The sequence below is a fragment of the Mus musculus genome, chromosome 8 (genome assembly GCF_000001635.26).
Source record: "Mus musculus strain C57BL/6J chromosome 8, GRCm38.p6 C57BL/6J".
Lineage (NCBI taxonomy): Eukaryota > Metazoa > Chordata > Mammalia > Rodentia > Muridae > Mus > Mus musculus.
In genome coordinates this window covers 55,422,839-55,439,396 of record NC_000074.6, presented here as the reverse complement: position 1 = coordinate 55,439,396, position 16,558 = coordinate 55,422,839, and the positions used below count along the sequence as shown (strand labels likewise).

The 16,558-nt window shown below is 36.7% G+C and overlaps 1 pseudogene; it reads right to left on the bottom strand.

The window, feature by feature from the left end:
• Window positions 1-15,205: 15,205 nt before the first annotated feature.
• Window positions 15,206-15,521, bottom strand: Gm36387 (annotated as a pseudogene).
• Window positions 15,522-16,558: the final 1,037 nt, after the last annotated feature.

Here is a 16,558-nt window from a genome sequence, read left to right as displayed (position 1 = left end):
TAAACCTCCATACTGCTTTTGCCTCTAGCATTTTTACCCATAAAATGATGACTAGGTAGCTTTTAAGTTTATCAACAACTAAGTTTTATTCTAAACTTGACGTACTGTCACCTGTAGTCCCTGACCTCAGTTGAACTTTAGGTGTCACTAAAGTTTTCCCTGCTCTTTTGTTGTTTTATTTATGTTTGTTTGTTTTGTCTTTACCTTTTGTTATTGTTGGCTTTATTTTTGTTTAGCTTTTAAGGTGCATTTATAATTATTATTATTTTATGTGTATTATCGTCTTGCCCACATGTATGCAAAAGCTCTAAATATGTACAGTGCTCATAGAGGCCAGAAGAAGATAGAACCATAGTTCTCAACCTTCCTAATGCTGTGATCCTTTAATATTCTTCCTTAGGTTGTAGTAACTTCCAATCATAAACTACTCTCATGCTACTTCAGAACTATAACTTTCTACTGGTACAAATTATAATATAAATTTCTGATATTCAGGATATCTGGTATGCAACCCCTCTGAAAAGGTCATAATCAACAGGTTGAGAGCCACTAACTTAGAATATTCCTGGAACCTGGAGCTGTAGATGGTTGTGAGTCACAGTGCTGTGGTTTGAATATGATATGTTCCTAGCAGACTCACGAGTTTCCTAGGTTTGGAAAGATAATAGAAACTTCAGGAACCTTAGTATAGGAGGTGTGTTAGTGGGGTAGGATTTAAGGTTTTTTAGCATGGATGAACTTGCTGGTAATCTCTTTTCTTTCTGTGTACAGATCCAATATGATTTGTCCCTTTTTTCTTTTCCTGGCGCCATACCTTCTCTGCCTGTTGTCGGGTCCTCAGGACCATGATGGACTCTATTCCTAAGGAACTGTCAATGAAAATAATCCCCCACCGCAGACCCTCTGGGTCCCTGTGTCTGCGTGGAATGGGTCTCTAGTCGTGGGTGGACAAAGCATAGGATGAGTGACAAACAGACGCACACAGGAGAGTTCGTGTGGAATCTGAATGTAATGTCAAATCGAGCATCAGACTTTTTATGCAAAAGATAATAAGGAAGTTGGGTGACATATTCGCAAGGTACAAATGAGGTAACCGGATGCTTAGTGACTCTTACACAGAACAGAGGAATGAAAACGCAAAGACTGGCAGGAACTGGGCAATAAAATAACTGAGACAGAGTCAGCCCTATCTAAGTCAGCTATAGTCTTAGAAGTCAGGTGTGAGAACTTTTCACTCCTAGGGCAAGGGCTTTCACACCCAAGTCATAGTTCTAACTAGGGAGTTCCGTTCTAGCTAACCATCTCATGAATAATGTAATATTCTAAAACCACAGCCCAATCTACTTCCTAAATCACTGTAAATTCCTGTATATGTGAGTGACTTGGCTTTTATTGATAGTGTAATATCAGAGGCTATTCTGAATGTCACTGTCTAGTTCAAGGACATTCTAGGACTGTTGGAACACTGGCTGAAGGCTTTAGCTATGTCCGAATTCAATCTTAAAAGGCACTTATAATAAGATGATACTGAAAGAGAGCACGTGGATCCATACACTAGACTAATGTGGGAATGGAGAATTAAGGGAACACCAGACTCCAGGAGGAGAGCTTCCTTGAAACTCTTTTTGCCTCATGAGCAGCTTTTAGGCATCCCTGCCTGACAGATTGACTCAACTAGAGTACCGTGGCAATCCCCCAAAATATAAATAGAATAAGAACTGAGCTATGTTGTCCCTTAAAAGATTTATTTTAGCAGTGCTGAGTCTGATGACATGGATGACAGCATTTTGCTCTGATAGGAATAACAATACTGAAATGAACAGCTTGGGTCAAAAGGAATGTGACAGTTCCTAGTAAGAAAAATTAAAAAAAAAAAAAACTGAACTGAACGTTTTTGCAAATAGGACTGGAATATAAAACCCAAATTAATGAAGAGAGAGTTTCTGAGTTGAAGAGCAAGGAGGGGTTAAGAGGAGGTTTGAGGAGGAACGAATGAGAAGGAAAAACGATATAAATATATTACAGCCTCAAAAAATGAAACTTGATAAAAGGAATAGTAAGTGATCAGGAAAGACGACAAAGAGTGAAGAAGATAAGGTCAACGCCGATCACTGGTTATCATCCTGGGAAAGAAGATTGGCAGCTGCTGACACTTGGCAGCACATGAAATGTAGAGTGATAGTCTGATTTGCTGTGTTCAGCCATAGTGAAGTATCAAAATTAGTTTGTATAATTGCTTTAAGGTTCTCTCAGAGATTCCAATTAGGCTGTTATTTATAGATAGTGAATTTGAGTGATTAGTATTGCAAAAAAAAAAAAAAACCTTTGGAATATAATGGGTAGAATGTGCAGGTTCAGATAAGAATATCTTGGAAGAACAGTAGGTAGAGATATGGAAGCTAAACATATATCCTGAGACATCAGGAATTTTTGCAAGAAGAACAGAGGGATGGCATTCAAGAAAAAGATTTGGAGGACTACCAGGGTTAAGAGGAGAACTGAATATGTCCCTTTATACATGAAGCTGTTTTTTAGAAAAAAAAGTTTGAAGGAGTACATAACAATCAGATCATAATATCATAATCTAAAGAAATTCATTGTTAAAGGCAAAAACAAAGAAAAAGAATACTTTGGCTTTGGCCATATGGGAATAATTTTTATCTATTAATAATAAAGAGTAACTTGGTATGAAAATGAAGACGCCTCCTGGTGAGGAATTGTTCTCAAGATGATAGAAAAATCCTTAATCGCTTGGTATTTCAAAGAACTTTCCTGGGAGGGAAGAGAGAAAAGCCCTAAGAGTAGTTCGACGATATGGCTGCTTGATGATGGGTAATACAGTACATGTATTTAGCAAGTGAAATGTTCCTATATGAGTGGGGTCACTGTTTTGGATGAACTAGGTGTCAGTTTTGTGTGGCAAGAGTAGTTGGGAACCGTTTCAGTGAAAGATGTCTTCCAAAGGGGAAAGTAAGAACCATGAGAATATACATACATGCATGTATGTATGTATGTATGTATAATTATGAGAAGGAATAATTATTATTCATTTTAGGCTACAACAGTAAGGGACCCTTCAGAATTTTGTTTGTTGATAGCAGGTTCTGGGGACATTGTGAGGCACATTTGAAGTAAAAAGTAAATGTCTCCCTTAAAAATGAAAATCTAATTTATAACCTAAAGCAAGTGGAAGGTTTTTGTTTTTTGCTTGTTTCTTTCTTTCTTTTCTGAAATAGGATGCATTAGGGGCAATGACATACCTGAGCAGGTACCTGGAAAGAATGCGATTCTCTCTCCTTAATCACTTATGTATTACTGTTTACCCCATCCAAGAAAACAAAAGAAAAGAAAACAAAACAAAACAAAAAACAAAATAAAAGAAAACAAAACAAAAACTCCATTATTTGTATTAGCCATTTACAAATGTTCACAGTAGATCCCATCTGGTCTCACACCTAAAACTTTATTTGGAATAGTATTAGTATTTGTTTTGTTTTTTTTTTATACTTTTTATTAGGTATTTTCCTCATTTACATTTCCAATGATATCCCAAACGTCCCCCATACCCTCCCACCCACTCCCTCTTTTTGTCCCTGAGATTCCCCTGTATGGGGCATATAAAGTTTGCAAGTCCAATGGGCCTCTCTTTTGAGTGATGGCCGACTAGGCCACCTTTTGATACATATGCAGCTAGAGTCAAGAGCCCCGGGGTACATGTTAGTTCATAATGTTGTTCCACCTATAGGGTTGCAGATCCCTTTAGCTCCTTGGGAACTTTCTCTAGCTCCTCCATTGGCGGCCCTGTGATCCATCCAATAGCTGACTGTGAGCATCCACTTATGTGTTTGCTAGGCCCCGGCCTAGTCTCACAAGAGACAGCTATATCTGGGTCCTTTCAGCAAAATCTTGCTAGTATATGCAATGGTGTCAGCATTCGGAAGATGATTATGGGATGGAACCCGGGATATGGCAGGCTCTAGATGATCCATCCTTTTGACACAGCTCCAAACATTGTCTCTGTAACTCCTTCCATGGGTGTTTTGTTCCCAGTTCTAATAAGGGGCAAAGTGTCCACACTTTGGTCTTCCTTCTTCTTGAGTTTCATGTGTTTAGCAAATTGTATCTTATATCTTGTGTATCCTAAGTTTCTGGGCTAATATCCACTTATTAGTGGGTACATATTGTGTGAGTTTCTTTGTGATTGGGTTACCTCACTCAGGATGATACCCTCCAGGTCCATCCATTTGCCTATGAATTTCATAAATTCATTCTTTTTAATAGGTGAGTAGTACACCATTGTGTAAATGTACTACATTTTCTGTATCCATTCCTCTGTTGAGGGGCATCTGGGCTCTTTCCAGCTTCTGGCTATTATAAATAAGGCTGCTATGAACATAGTGGAGCATGTGTCTTTCTTACCGGTTGGAACATCTTCTGGATATATGCCCAGTAGAGGTATTGCAGGATCCTCCAGTAGTACTATATCCAGTTTTCAGAGGAACTGTCAGACTGATTTCCAGAGTGGTTGTACAAGCTTGCAATCCCACCAGCAATGGAGGAGTGTTCCCCTTTCTCCACACCCTCGCCAGCATCTGCTGTCACCTGAATTTTAGATCTTAGCCAATCTGACTGGTGTGAGGTGGAATCTCAGGGTTGTTTTGATTTGCATTTCTCTAATGATTAAGGATGTTGAACATTTTTTTCAGGTGCCTCTCAGCCATTCGATATTCCTCAGGTGACAATTCTTTTTTTAGCTCTGAGCCCCAGTTTTTAATGGGGTTATTTGATTTTCTGGTGTCCACCTTCTTGAGTTCTTTATATATATTGGATATTAGTCCCCTATCTGATTTAGGATAGGTAAAGATCCTTTCCCAATCTGTTGGTGGTCTTTTTGTCTTATTGACGGTGTCTTTTGCTTTGCAGGAGCTTTGCAGTTTCATGAAGTCCCATTTGTCAATTCTCAATCTTACAGCACAAGCCATTGCTGTTCTATTCAGAAATTTTTCCCCTGTGCCCATATCTTCAAGGCATTTCCCTACTTTCTACTCAATAAGTTTCAGTGTCTCTGGTTTTATGTGGAGTTCCTTAATCTATTTAGATTTGACCTTACTACAAGGAGATAGGAATGGATCAATTCACAATCTTCTACATGATAACTGCCAGTTGTGCCAGCACCATTTGTTGAAGATGCTGTCTTTTTGCCACTGGATGGTTTTTGATCACTTTTCAAAGATCAAGTGACCATAGGTGTGTGGGTTCATTTCTGGGTCTTCAATTCTATTCCATTGGTCTACTTGTCTGTCACTACACCAGTACCATGCAGTTTTTAATCACAATTGCTCTGTAGTACAGCTTTAGGTCAGGTATGGTGATTCCACCAGAGGTTCTTTTATCCTTGAGAAGATTTTTTGTTATCCTAGGTTCTTTGTTATTCCAAATAAATTTGCTGATTGCCCTTTCTAATTCTTTGAAGAATTGAATTGGAATTTTGATGGGGATTGCATTGAATCTGTAGATTGCTTTTGGCAAGATAGCCATTTTTATTATATTGATCCTGCCAATCCATGAGCATGGGAGATCTTTCCATCTTCTGAGATGTCCTGTTGGTGTAGGCAGTCTATTAGTCTATGTCGTTTTATTGGGAAATTGAATCCACTGATATTAAGAGATATTAAGGAAAAGTAATTGTTCCTTCCTATTGTTTTTGTTTTTAGAGTTGGCATTCTGTACTTGTGGCTGTCTTGTTTTAGGTGTGTTGAGGGATTACTTTCTTGCTTTTTCTAGGACGTGGTTTCTATCCTTGTATTGTTTTTTTTGTTTTGTTTTGTTTTGTTTTTTTGTTTGTTTGTTAGTTTTGGTTTCTTTTTTCTGTTATTATCGTTTGAAGGGCTGGATTCGTGGAAAGACAATGTGTGAATTTGGTTCTGTCATGGAATACTTTTGTTTCTCCATCTAAGGTTATTGAAAGATTGGCTGGGTATAGTATCCTGGGTTGGCATTCGTGTTCTCTTAGTGTCTGTATAACATCTTCCCAAGCTCTTCTTGCTTTCACAGTCTCTGGTGAAAAAACTGGTGTAATTCTGATAGGCTTGCCTTTATATGTTACTTGACCCTTTTCCTTTACTGCTTTTAATATTCTATCTTTATTTAGTGCATTTGTTTTTCTGATTATTATGTGTCAGGAGGAATTTCTTTTCTGGTCCAGTCTATTTGGGGTTCTGTAGGCTTCTTGTATGTTCATGGGCATCTCTTTCTTTAGGTTTGGGAAGTTTTCTTCTATAATTTTGTTGAAGATATTTGCCAGTCCTTTGAGTTGAAAATCTTCATTCTCATCTACTCCTTTTATCCGTAGGTTTGATCTTCTCATTGTGTCCTGGATTTCCTGGATGTTTTGAGTTAGGATCTTTCTGCATTTTGTATTTTCTTTGATTGTTGTGCCAATGTTCTCTATGGAATCTTCTGCACCTGAGATTCTCTCTTTCATCTCTTGTATTCTGTTGCTGATGCTCACATCTATGGTTCCAGATTTCTTTCCTAGGGTTTCTATCTCCAGTGTTGCCTCACTTTGGGTTTTCTTTATTGTTTCTACTTCCCTTTTTAGGTCTTGGATGGTTTTCTTCAATTCCATCACCTGTTTGTTCGTGTTTTTCTGTAATTCTTTAACGGATTTTTGTGCTTCCTCTTTAAGATCTTCAACCTGTTTAGCAGTGTTCTCCTGTATTTCTTTGAGTGAGTTATTAATGTTCTTCCTAATGTCCTCTACCATCACCATGAGATATGCTTTTAGATCCAGGTCTAGCTTTTCAGGTGTGTTGGGGTGCCCTGGACTGGGCGAGGTGGGAGTACTGGGTCCTGGTGATGGTGAGTGGTCTTGGCTTCTGTTAGTAAGATTCTTATGTTTACCTTTCACCATCTGACAATCTCTGTATTTAGTTGATTTAGTTGTCTCTGGTTAGAGCTTGTTCCTCAGGTGATTCTGTTAGCCTCTATAAGCAGACCTGGGAGAGTAGATCTCTCCTCTGAGTTTCAGTGCCTAGAGCACTCTCTGCAGGCAAGCTCTCTTCTTACAAGGAAGGTGCACAGATATCTGGCATTAGGACCTCCCTCCTGGCTGAAGACGAAGGCCCAAAACAGGACCTGTCCTGCGACTGAGTTGCTTTGGCCTGTCCCAGAAGCTGTTGTTATCTCTGTATTCTACACCCTCACCTGTGCAGAATACTCTCGGCGGGGTCCCAGAACCAAGATGTCTGCTGCCGATGCTCAGGCAAAGCTCTCCTGGGCCAGGCAGACCCCTATCCTCTGGCTGGGAAAGGAGCCGGATGTCTGGGGCCCGAAAAGGGGGCTGCCTTAGAAGCTCTGTCACTCCCGCCTGTCCCAGAACTATTACCTTCTGTATTCCGCACACTCACCTGTGAAGAATACTCTCGGCGAGGTCCTGAAACCAACATGGCTTCTGCCGATGCACAGGCCTGGAACAATATTTGGAGTAGTTCAGAGCATATTATCTTATACTCTTATTAATAAATGTAATAATTTAATGAATTGCTTTAACAAATCTTGATTATTTGTGATATACATATGTTCCTTGCATATTATGCCTGCAAGAAGGTTTTACATTTTAGAAGTTAAATAATTGTTAGATACTCTGTTATTTATATAATATTTCAGGAATGAAACAAAAAATAATTTGAATCTTGCTAAATATTCTTTGTTCATATATGTTATCTTCTGTAACACACACACACACAAACTTCTCTTTTCTTTTGCTATCACTTATTTACTTATATTCTCAGACTAGGTGTTCCATTCTCAGCCATGTCAATCAACCAGTTATTCTCTGGCCATATATATTTTTCCATGTGTGACGAGGCACTCGAGGTTAAGGAGACCTCAGAAGACTCTAAAAAGACCTGTGATTTGAGCTCATTTTCCCAACCAATATTCAGACCCTCTGTGGTGTTTAAACACTGAGTCTATGTTATGCTGTGCTGAGTCAGAATTTAAAAGTGGGAAATACTATCCAGATTAAACTACTCAATTTTTTTTTGAGAACACAGTAATGATATTCTAAAACATGAGTTTTAACTACTATAAAACATACGTGAAAGAAATGCCTGGCTGCTACATTTAGGGATACACAGTGAGTGACAGTTTATGCAGTGTTATGGCAACATTTCATTGATTTATTAAATCTTGGAAAAATCTTCAAATGAATATGACTATAAAGAAATTTATACTTTTTTGTATCATTAAGTATCCGGAAAAAGTAAAAGTAATTTGGGACTTTGAAGAAAAAAAATGCAAGTGTTTCTTGGGAAGTTATACCAACCTCCAACTAAATGAGAATATTTCTAATATAACAAAATATTTTCAGTTAAAAATAATTATTTTCCTTTCATGTAGTTAATTATTTTATAAGACAAAACAAAATAAACAACACTGACATCAGCATCTTCTATTCAAATTTTCTCCAAGTTCTGATATTTCTGAAATTTCTGAAATACAGAGTCAAACTTTATTTATCCATCTGAGCTAAAAGAGCTTTATACCAAATATAATCCTGTAACAACTTTTGTACTATTGAGGAGTATCTGTTTGCTCATGTGTTGCCAGTTAGAATAGGGCCTCTAAAAAACTATAGTACATGCAGGAGATTAGTTCTTAGAGTACTGGGAAGCTGCAGTTGTCTCTGAAGACTAGATGTCAGAACTCCTAGCTGGCTTCAGGCTCCTGCTCTAGGAATCCAAGGAAGTAAATAACACAGGTTTGTGAACATGCCAGATTTACAAGTTGCACAGATGAATTTAGTTAGCTGATACATTTGATTTCCTGTATTTGTAGAAATCAAACCTATATCCACCTAGCATATTGCGGGAAATATTTTAAAAGGACTGAAAAGTTCCCTTACTCCACCAGCAACTCTCTGCCCTGGTGCAGTCTCACTGTCTCTGTCTCTAACTAGCCACTGCACCTTCCTTCTCAGCCATAAAACCAGGTAGTCGGCAGTCCCACATTCCAGTAACCAAGTAAATCAAAGCTCTAGAAGCTTATAATTAAAAAGTCAGATTTATATATGAATAAATTCTCAGTTCACAAGATGTCAATACAGTAATTTCAGAACTAATTGAGAATGATAAAAGCTGCCCACCTGGATTAGACAAGTTTTCCCAATGATTCTTCCTTTATGATATCATAACTACCTGTGACTATTTAAAGCCACTTGGGGTCAGAATCTTCTTCCTGTTTTTCTGCATCCATTTTAGCTTCTCCCTTGCTCCCTAGATGTTCTCTGTCTCTGCAACTCTTTGCTCCACTTCCCTCTTCCCTGCCTAATCACAGGCCTCCTACTGCACTAATATATTAATATAATTGGAACATGGAAAAATCCTGCCTCACTAGCGTCCCTGCTGGACAGCTTTCAGAGTGCTAGAAAGTGGTAAGCATCCAACCTACCAGACAGGAAACATGCTCATCAGTGTTATCCGCTGGGAGCCCTGTGAACTACAATAACAACAGATCTGGTAAGACTTGCCCACTGGCACAATAGTGGAACAAATATCAAAGGTACAAATACAACCACTCACTTTGTCATTGGCTTTACATCCTCCTCCACAAATTGCAACCTTGTCTGCCACTGTTATAATGACCAAGGACTTATGGCTAGAAAAGTCATAGGCCATTACTATTACTCTGTTATATAGACACAGTAATAAATCTACTTCTAATGGCTTATACCAATAAATAAGTACATTGGTCAATCCTCATCAGAGAAGCATCCTTGCATCTTTGGTCCTAGTTAACAAAGAGAATCCAAACTTCTCAAAGTGCTAAAAACATAAGACTCTAGAAAGTTCTGCCCTATAGTGAATGTTATATGACACTCCTTCCTCCCAAGACTCAGGGATTATTGAAGAAGAGGAAATGGAATAATTAGAACAGCCACAAGTAGCAGGTAGCTATAAGGAAATCGAGATTTCCAGACACAAAACAGTGGTTGCACATATAAATTCATGCTGGTTGTTGCTGAATGTATAACTGTAGAGGTCCAAACTAAACAAAATCCCAAAATAGAGAGTGAAGGTATAACATCACACCCCTAGCTAAGGAGCTATTGGCAAATGGTAGATGCTAGGATGGAGAGAACTGACTTTCTTTAAGGGTGTAGGCCTTGATATATCAATCCAGTGGAAGGCCACATCTAAAGAATATGAATAGCATCAATTGTTCTTGATAGGTGTTCCAAAAAAAAAAAAAAAAAAGGAGCACACAAATTTCAGTGGGAAAGGAAGGGAAAGCAGATATGAGAGGGATTAGCAGAGGGGCAAATATTATTAAAACACATTGTATGCAATTCTCAAGTAATTAATAAAATAAAGAAAAAAGTAAATTTATGATAGAGACATCACATTACAGTTGTTCAGCTTGTGAACAACTGATATTTTTTTCATCCTGATATTTTTTTTAAATCAGTGTGATTCTGTGTTTTTAAAAATTATTCTGTATTCATTCCAGGCTTTTATTTTAATTGAATTTAGTAAAGTCATAATAAAAAAATATAACACTGGCATTTATATAGTCATCAGTGCTTCTATTTTTGCTTTTTCATGAAGTTTTTGTCTTGTTTGATATTTTTGAGACTGGATACCATGTACTCCAATTTGGCCTTAAACTGCATTGGCAGGCAAGAATGGTCTTAAATTCCCAAATCTCCTAACTCCATCATGTCTGGCTATTTGCTCATTTTTATAGCTTTTTTCATTCTATACTTAATATTTTTCACTGACTTTCATTCTTTTTACTATTCCTATTCTTAACCATGGCATTACTATTAATTTCTCAGAGTCTTGTGAAGTTTGCTAACATTTCAATTGCATATCTAAGAAATCCTTATACAGGATTTCAAGTTGTGTTTCATTTGACCTTTCAGGGTATCTTCCAAATGTCAGCAGAGATCATCCCACTGAGCAACAGGATATAAATGAAGAGGTTTGCTTGTTTTTATCTTAGGTTGTGAAACAGTCAGAGAGTAGACAGGGGGATAAAATATGGAGTGTAAAAATGTAAATAATAATAAAAACAAAAGAATGAAAAATTAGTAGGATCTTGTATTGACCAAAACAAAACAAAAAACAAATAGTATTGTAAAAATATAATTAAGTGTATAAGAGTAAATCTAACCATTGAAAGTATTATCAAACATTTAAAAATCTTTATTTTATCTTGGAATTGTTGTTAAATTTATTATTACCTAAACTTTAATTGCTATGAACTTATTTTGAGAATAAAATATTCAAATATTAAAGACAATAATTTGACAGAACAAACAGTATAAAGTGCGCAAATTCAAAGAATTTCAGAGAAAAAAATTAAAAGACTTTATTGTTTCAAAAAAGAAAAAGTGCTTATTTTTTAATCTCAAGTATAAGAACCTAACAAAATCAAATAACACGTAAAATCAAAATGAAACAGAAAATACTCATACCTACTAAAAAGACCAAAATTCCTTTTAAAATTGACATTTATAAATTTAAGAATATGATAGAAAACTAAAGTTGGAAGTGGCCCTATTTGCAACCCTGTTTGAAATGTTAACTGCCTTGTCAGACATAAGTGCTTATTTTTAAAGTCTTGGCCTTAGTGGAAAAGTATTAGGTTAGTTGAGATTTTTGTGGGAAAAGTCGAGGCCTCTGTAGGAAAGTACTACCCCCAGTTAAGAACAAATAGCTATAGAACTTGTGGACAGGTAGGTACCTAGCAACCCACTCTGTTCTGTTCCTCCTGCTGAACTTTTTACCTAGCCAATATACTGCTTTGGGGAACAGGTGTATTCCCCCAGAAACAAAGTGATTCTGCATCAGCCCCCAACCCATATCCTGTTTCTATTGGGTATAAAACCTGCTTGGGAAAAAATAAAATCTGTCAGTTTGATCAGATCCTTTTGTCTTGCTGTCTGTTCTTTTGTGTTTCTTGACCCCATTCTCTCCCCAGGTGGTTCCTCAGACCCTGTTCGACTGTCCCCAGGGTCAGGACAAACTGAAGCTTTCATGTATGGTTGATGTGGTGGTGAATGACAACTCGAAATAAACATACTCTTAGAATGTTATTCCACAATTTTCGTCCTTGATAGTAAAGCAAATGAGTTGAATACAGAATACACAAAAATATGCATCCAGATGCTTTCCTGTATGTGAATGGCTAAATACATTATGAGACAGATAATAAAATACTGTGTAACTCTAAAACAAATGAGTTAGCTAACTATGGGGGGGGAATTACATTGTATTAGTTGATAAAAAAGAAACCCACAAAAGCTGCAAACTCTAAGACTTCAAATATATGACATTAAAGAAAACAGGAAAACCCACATACATAGTAAAAGATTAGTGGTTTTAAAATTTGGGGGGAGGGTATGAATAGGATAGAATGGAGGATTTTAAAGCATTTTTAGGATTCTATATCATACCAAAATTGTTAACATATGTACTTTTACAATGAGCAAATCAACATGATATAAAACTCAGATAAAATCATTAGCCTACAGACTTGGCATGATAATGATGTGCCTGTTAATTTACCCATTCTAATATGTATGCCACTCTCATGCAGATGATAAAGACTAAGACCTCCTGTATCTGTAGAGATGCAGCCAATGGAAAACCTCTCCAAATTTTACTCAATATGGCTGTGAATTTTAAATTGCTATAAAATAACGTCTAATTAGAAATATATGTATAATATTCAACTGTCCTATCCACTCCTTTTTTGTTGTTGTTGTTCTGTTCATTCCTTTATCAGCAATTATGGCTTCACTGTTCTCCAAATAGTAAAATGACCTTGGACTTTGAGGAGAACTGGGACTTTATAATCTGGAAATAATATAAAGGCAAATGATACCCTATAAGGTTATGAAAACAATGATAAAATGTTATGTGGTTGGCTTCAAAATTTAATTTATATTCCTTAAATCCCTATGTAATGATCTCTCTCTAGTATATAAATATCATTCTTAACACTTAAATCTACAGAGAGTATTTATCTTAAAACATAGTTTAACACACAGTTCAAACTTTGCATAGTCAGAGTGATATTGAAAAGGGAAAGGGAAAATGTATTAAAATGCCTAACATTTATACCAGTAGAGAATGGTATACTCAGACATAAACTTCTTTTTTCTTATATCTGACTGGGAATTATACTCTCCAGAATCCATAGGCAATTGATTTCTCTTTCCTCCTGCTTCAATTGCAAAAATCTGCACATATATAAATAGTAGATTGTTTGCCAATAGTGTGAAATGTAACAGTCTATGAGTTCTTGAGACTGAAATGGATTTCTACTACTCAAAGTCTGTAAAGTACTTAGACAAAATAATAGAGAAAATGGTAGTAAATATCTATTTGAGACAAATTGTTTACATTCATCAAATACTACTTACTTAAACAGGAAATACATTCTGTTTGTGAACAGTGGTTGAAATTTCATGGTCAAAATGCCAGAAAATCCCTTAGTTATAAATGTGAGCTATTCACATTCTCTGTCATAGCTGCATCATTATTTCCTCATGAAACAGCAGGAAAACATCACCAGATTTGAGTACAAATCAAGGATATAGTGAGAAGAGAAAATGCCAGCCATGTCTCCCTCTCATCATCAGTTAAGCTTCCACTGTTACATGTAGAATTTATTTTCCTGTTTCTGAACCATGTCAAGAAAACTTAAGGTGACTTAATATCTGAAAAAGTACACACACACACACACACACACACACACACACACACACACACACACATATATATACTTTCCTTGATTTTTCTGAGTTTTATATCTTATTTTCCTGAGAATATAGAGCTAAATTGAGTTTTGAATGCTTATTTCATATTCTAAGGAATGACCATCACTTGTACATTAATAACTAGGAATAGGATTGCATAGAAGAAAATCTTGAGAACAAAGTGGATCCTTTACTTTAAATATATTATTAGATCCATGTTCTCCTAATTTCAGCATTTTCAAAAGAATAGAAAGTTATATTACACAGGTAAACAGGGGTTAAGACAGTAGACTAAGTCACTATTGTTGGGTTTATTAGAGTAGACTGCTTTCTCTTTTTCTGAGCAGTGAGAAGCCTCAAGTCAGTCATAGTCACTTCACTAAAGTCAAATGATGACATCTTGTGGCTCAAAGCCATCTTCAATTTTGTACAATTCTGAGTTTCCAAAAAACTTGTAGCTATCCTATATTGACACCTAAGATTATATTTATAAAACACTAAATGTATAATCATAATCATAATAGTTATATATCCGCAATAACATAATATCTAAGTTGAAGGTGTTTAAGTTAGCATTGCATTTTCCCTTTAAAATTCATTCTAACTCCAAACCTATTACCTAAAATAAAAATAAAAATGTAACTCGAAAAGAGTATTTTGTTTTTAACAATATTTAGTACAAATGCATGTAATTTCCAATACAAGTGTCCTGGTTGGCTTTTCTTGGCAATTTGACACAACCTACACAAGGCTGCCCTTTATGCAAGCCTGTAAGGCATTTTCTAAATTAATCATTATTCTTAGATTGCCCAGATCAATGTAGATATTGCATGCTCTTGGGAAGGGGGCCAAATAAAAAAAATGCATGAATATTTCTTAACACTTAGGTTAAAGGTAGTCATGAGAAGGACAGTCCATTGTAGGGAAAGTATGTGTGTCAGTTTAAATATACTTTTCACATTGTGCAGGGTCTGTATTTGATATTAATATTTAAGCTGTACATTAGCAAAATGGGAAAGTTTTTAAAAAATAAAATATATCTCCTCTAAAACTTATTATGGTATGCAGATCTAAAGAATATTTTCCTTTTCCCCTTTTTATAATTAGTATCAAAAATTTTTCCTATAAAAACTAAACCCAGGTATTGTATTTACTGATGTAAAGTTTGCAGTATCTGAATGTAAAGAAATAAATAAATTTTAAAAATTATTTATTTATTAAAAAATGAAAACCATTTAAATCATCAAGAATTTATAATTTCTACAAGGTAGTATATTTATTTTATAGAATTTGAAGAACTTTGATCAATTGAAATTTGAGGAAAAACAAATAGAAAGTAGAAACAATCAGGACTTGCTTCTCTGCTTGAAGGTGTACAGATTTAAATTCTGAGACAGAAAGCAAAGAGTGAGTAGGTCACAGTGCATAATAAGGTTAGCTCTTCCTCTTACTGTGTAGTGATCCCTCATCAGTCTTCTACCTCTTCCTGTCAACATCCTCATCCTCATCATCCTTAGCTACCTGCTTCTCGTCAAGCCTCAGTTTTCTCATTTTTCTCCTCAACTTCCTCACCAACTTCTTCCTCTTCTACATCTACCTCATTGTCAGCATCCTGATCCCCATTTTCCTCATCACCATTCCCATTGGCAGGTGCTTCTCTTACATTCTCTGCCTCCTTCACAACTTCCTTCTTCTCCTTCAAGTCCTCGATAGTGATCTCTTAGCCGGTGTCTACTGCCCTATCTGGCATGGTGGGGCATGTCAGTGGCCTGATGCAGCAAGTGAAGAATTAGTTGGGTTCAAGGACTCTGGAGAGAAAGCTGCAGGAGTCTACATTTGAAGAGGTGGTGAGTGGCGAAGGTGGCTGCAGTGAACAAGGAACACTGCCGAGGGACAATGCAAAGATGAATTTTCCAAGCAGCCAAAGGGTTAAAAATTCTCTTTATAGAAGACACAGCTGTATCACTTGTAGACATATACTCAAAAGACACACCAATATCACACAAAGATACTTGTTCAACTATGTTCATATCAGCTTTATTCATAATACCCAGAAACTGTAAACAACCTAGATGTCCCTCAACTGAAGAATGAGTAAAGAAAATGAGATACATCTACACAATGAAATACTGTTGAGAATATAATCCTGGGTGAAGAAATCCATATCCCAAATCAAAGGAATGGTATATACAGTTAACCTGCTACACTCCACAGGCCCAAAGAAGGTAAACAGGAAGGAAGGCCAAAGCAAGGAAGATTGGATCTTACTTAGAAGAGGAAAGAAAATACTCATAAGAGGCAGATGAAAGTAAGGAAATGGGAGGGGCATGGGAGGAGAATGGGGGTTCTCAGGTGTGGGGAAGGACAGGAGAGATAGCTGGTGGCTATGAAAATAAATGGAAATCTGCAATTGATGGGGGTGAGGAGGTAGGGGAAAATCTCAAGGGCAAGACAGAGACCTATGTTAAAGGAGGCCCACAAGAATCAATGGGGATAGCTACATTGGGGATATGGAATCTTAAGATGCAAGTCAGGAACCAGAGTAGAGAAATAGATACTTCGACTCACTCACATTTTCAACACAAAATTTATCCTGTCTATAAAAAATACAGGCACAGGGAATGAAGCAGAGACTGAGGGAATGGCCAGCCAATAACTGACCCAACTTGAGACCCATCCCATGGGCAAGTGCTAATCCCTACCACTATTAATGATACTGTGTTGGACTTGCAAAGAGGAGCATGTTGTCTCTGAGAGGCTCCACCTAGCAGGTGACTCAGACAGATA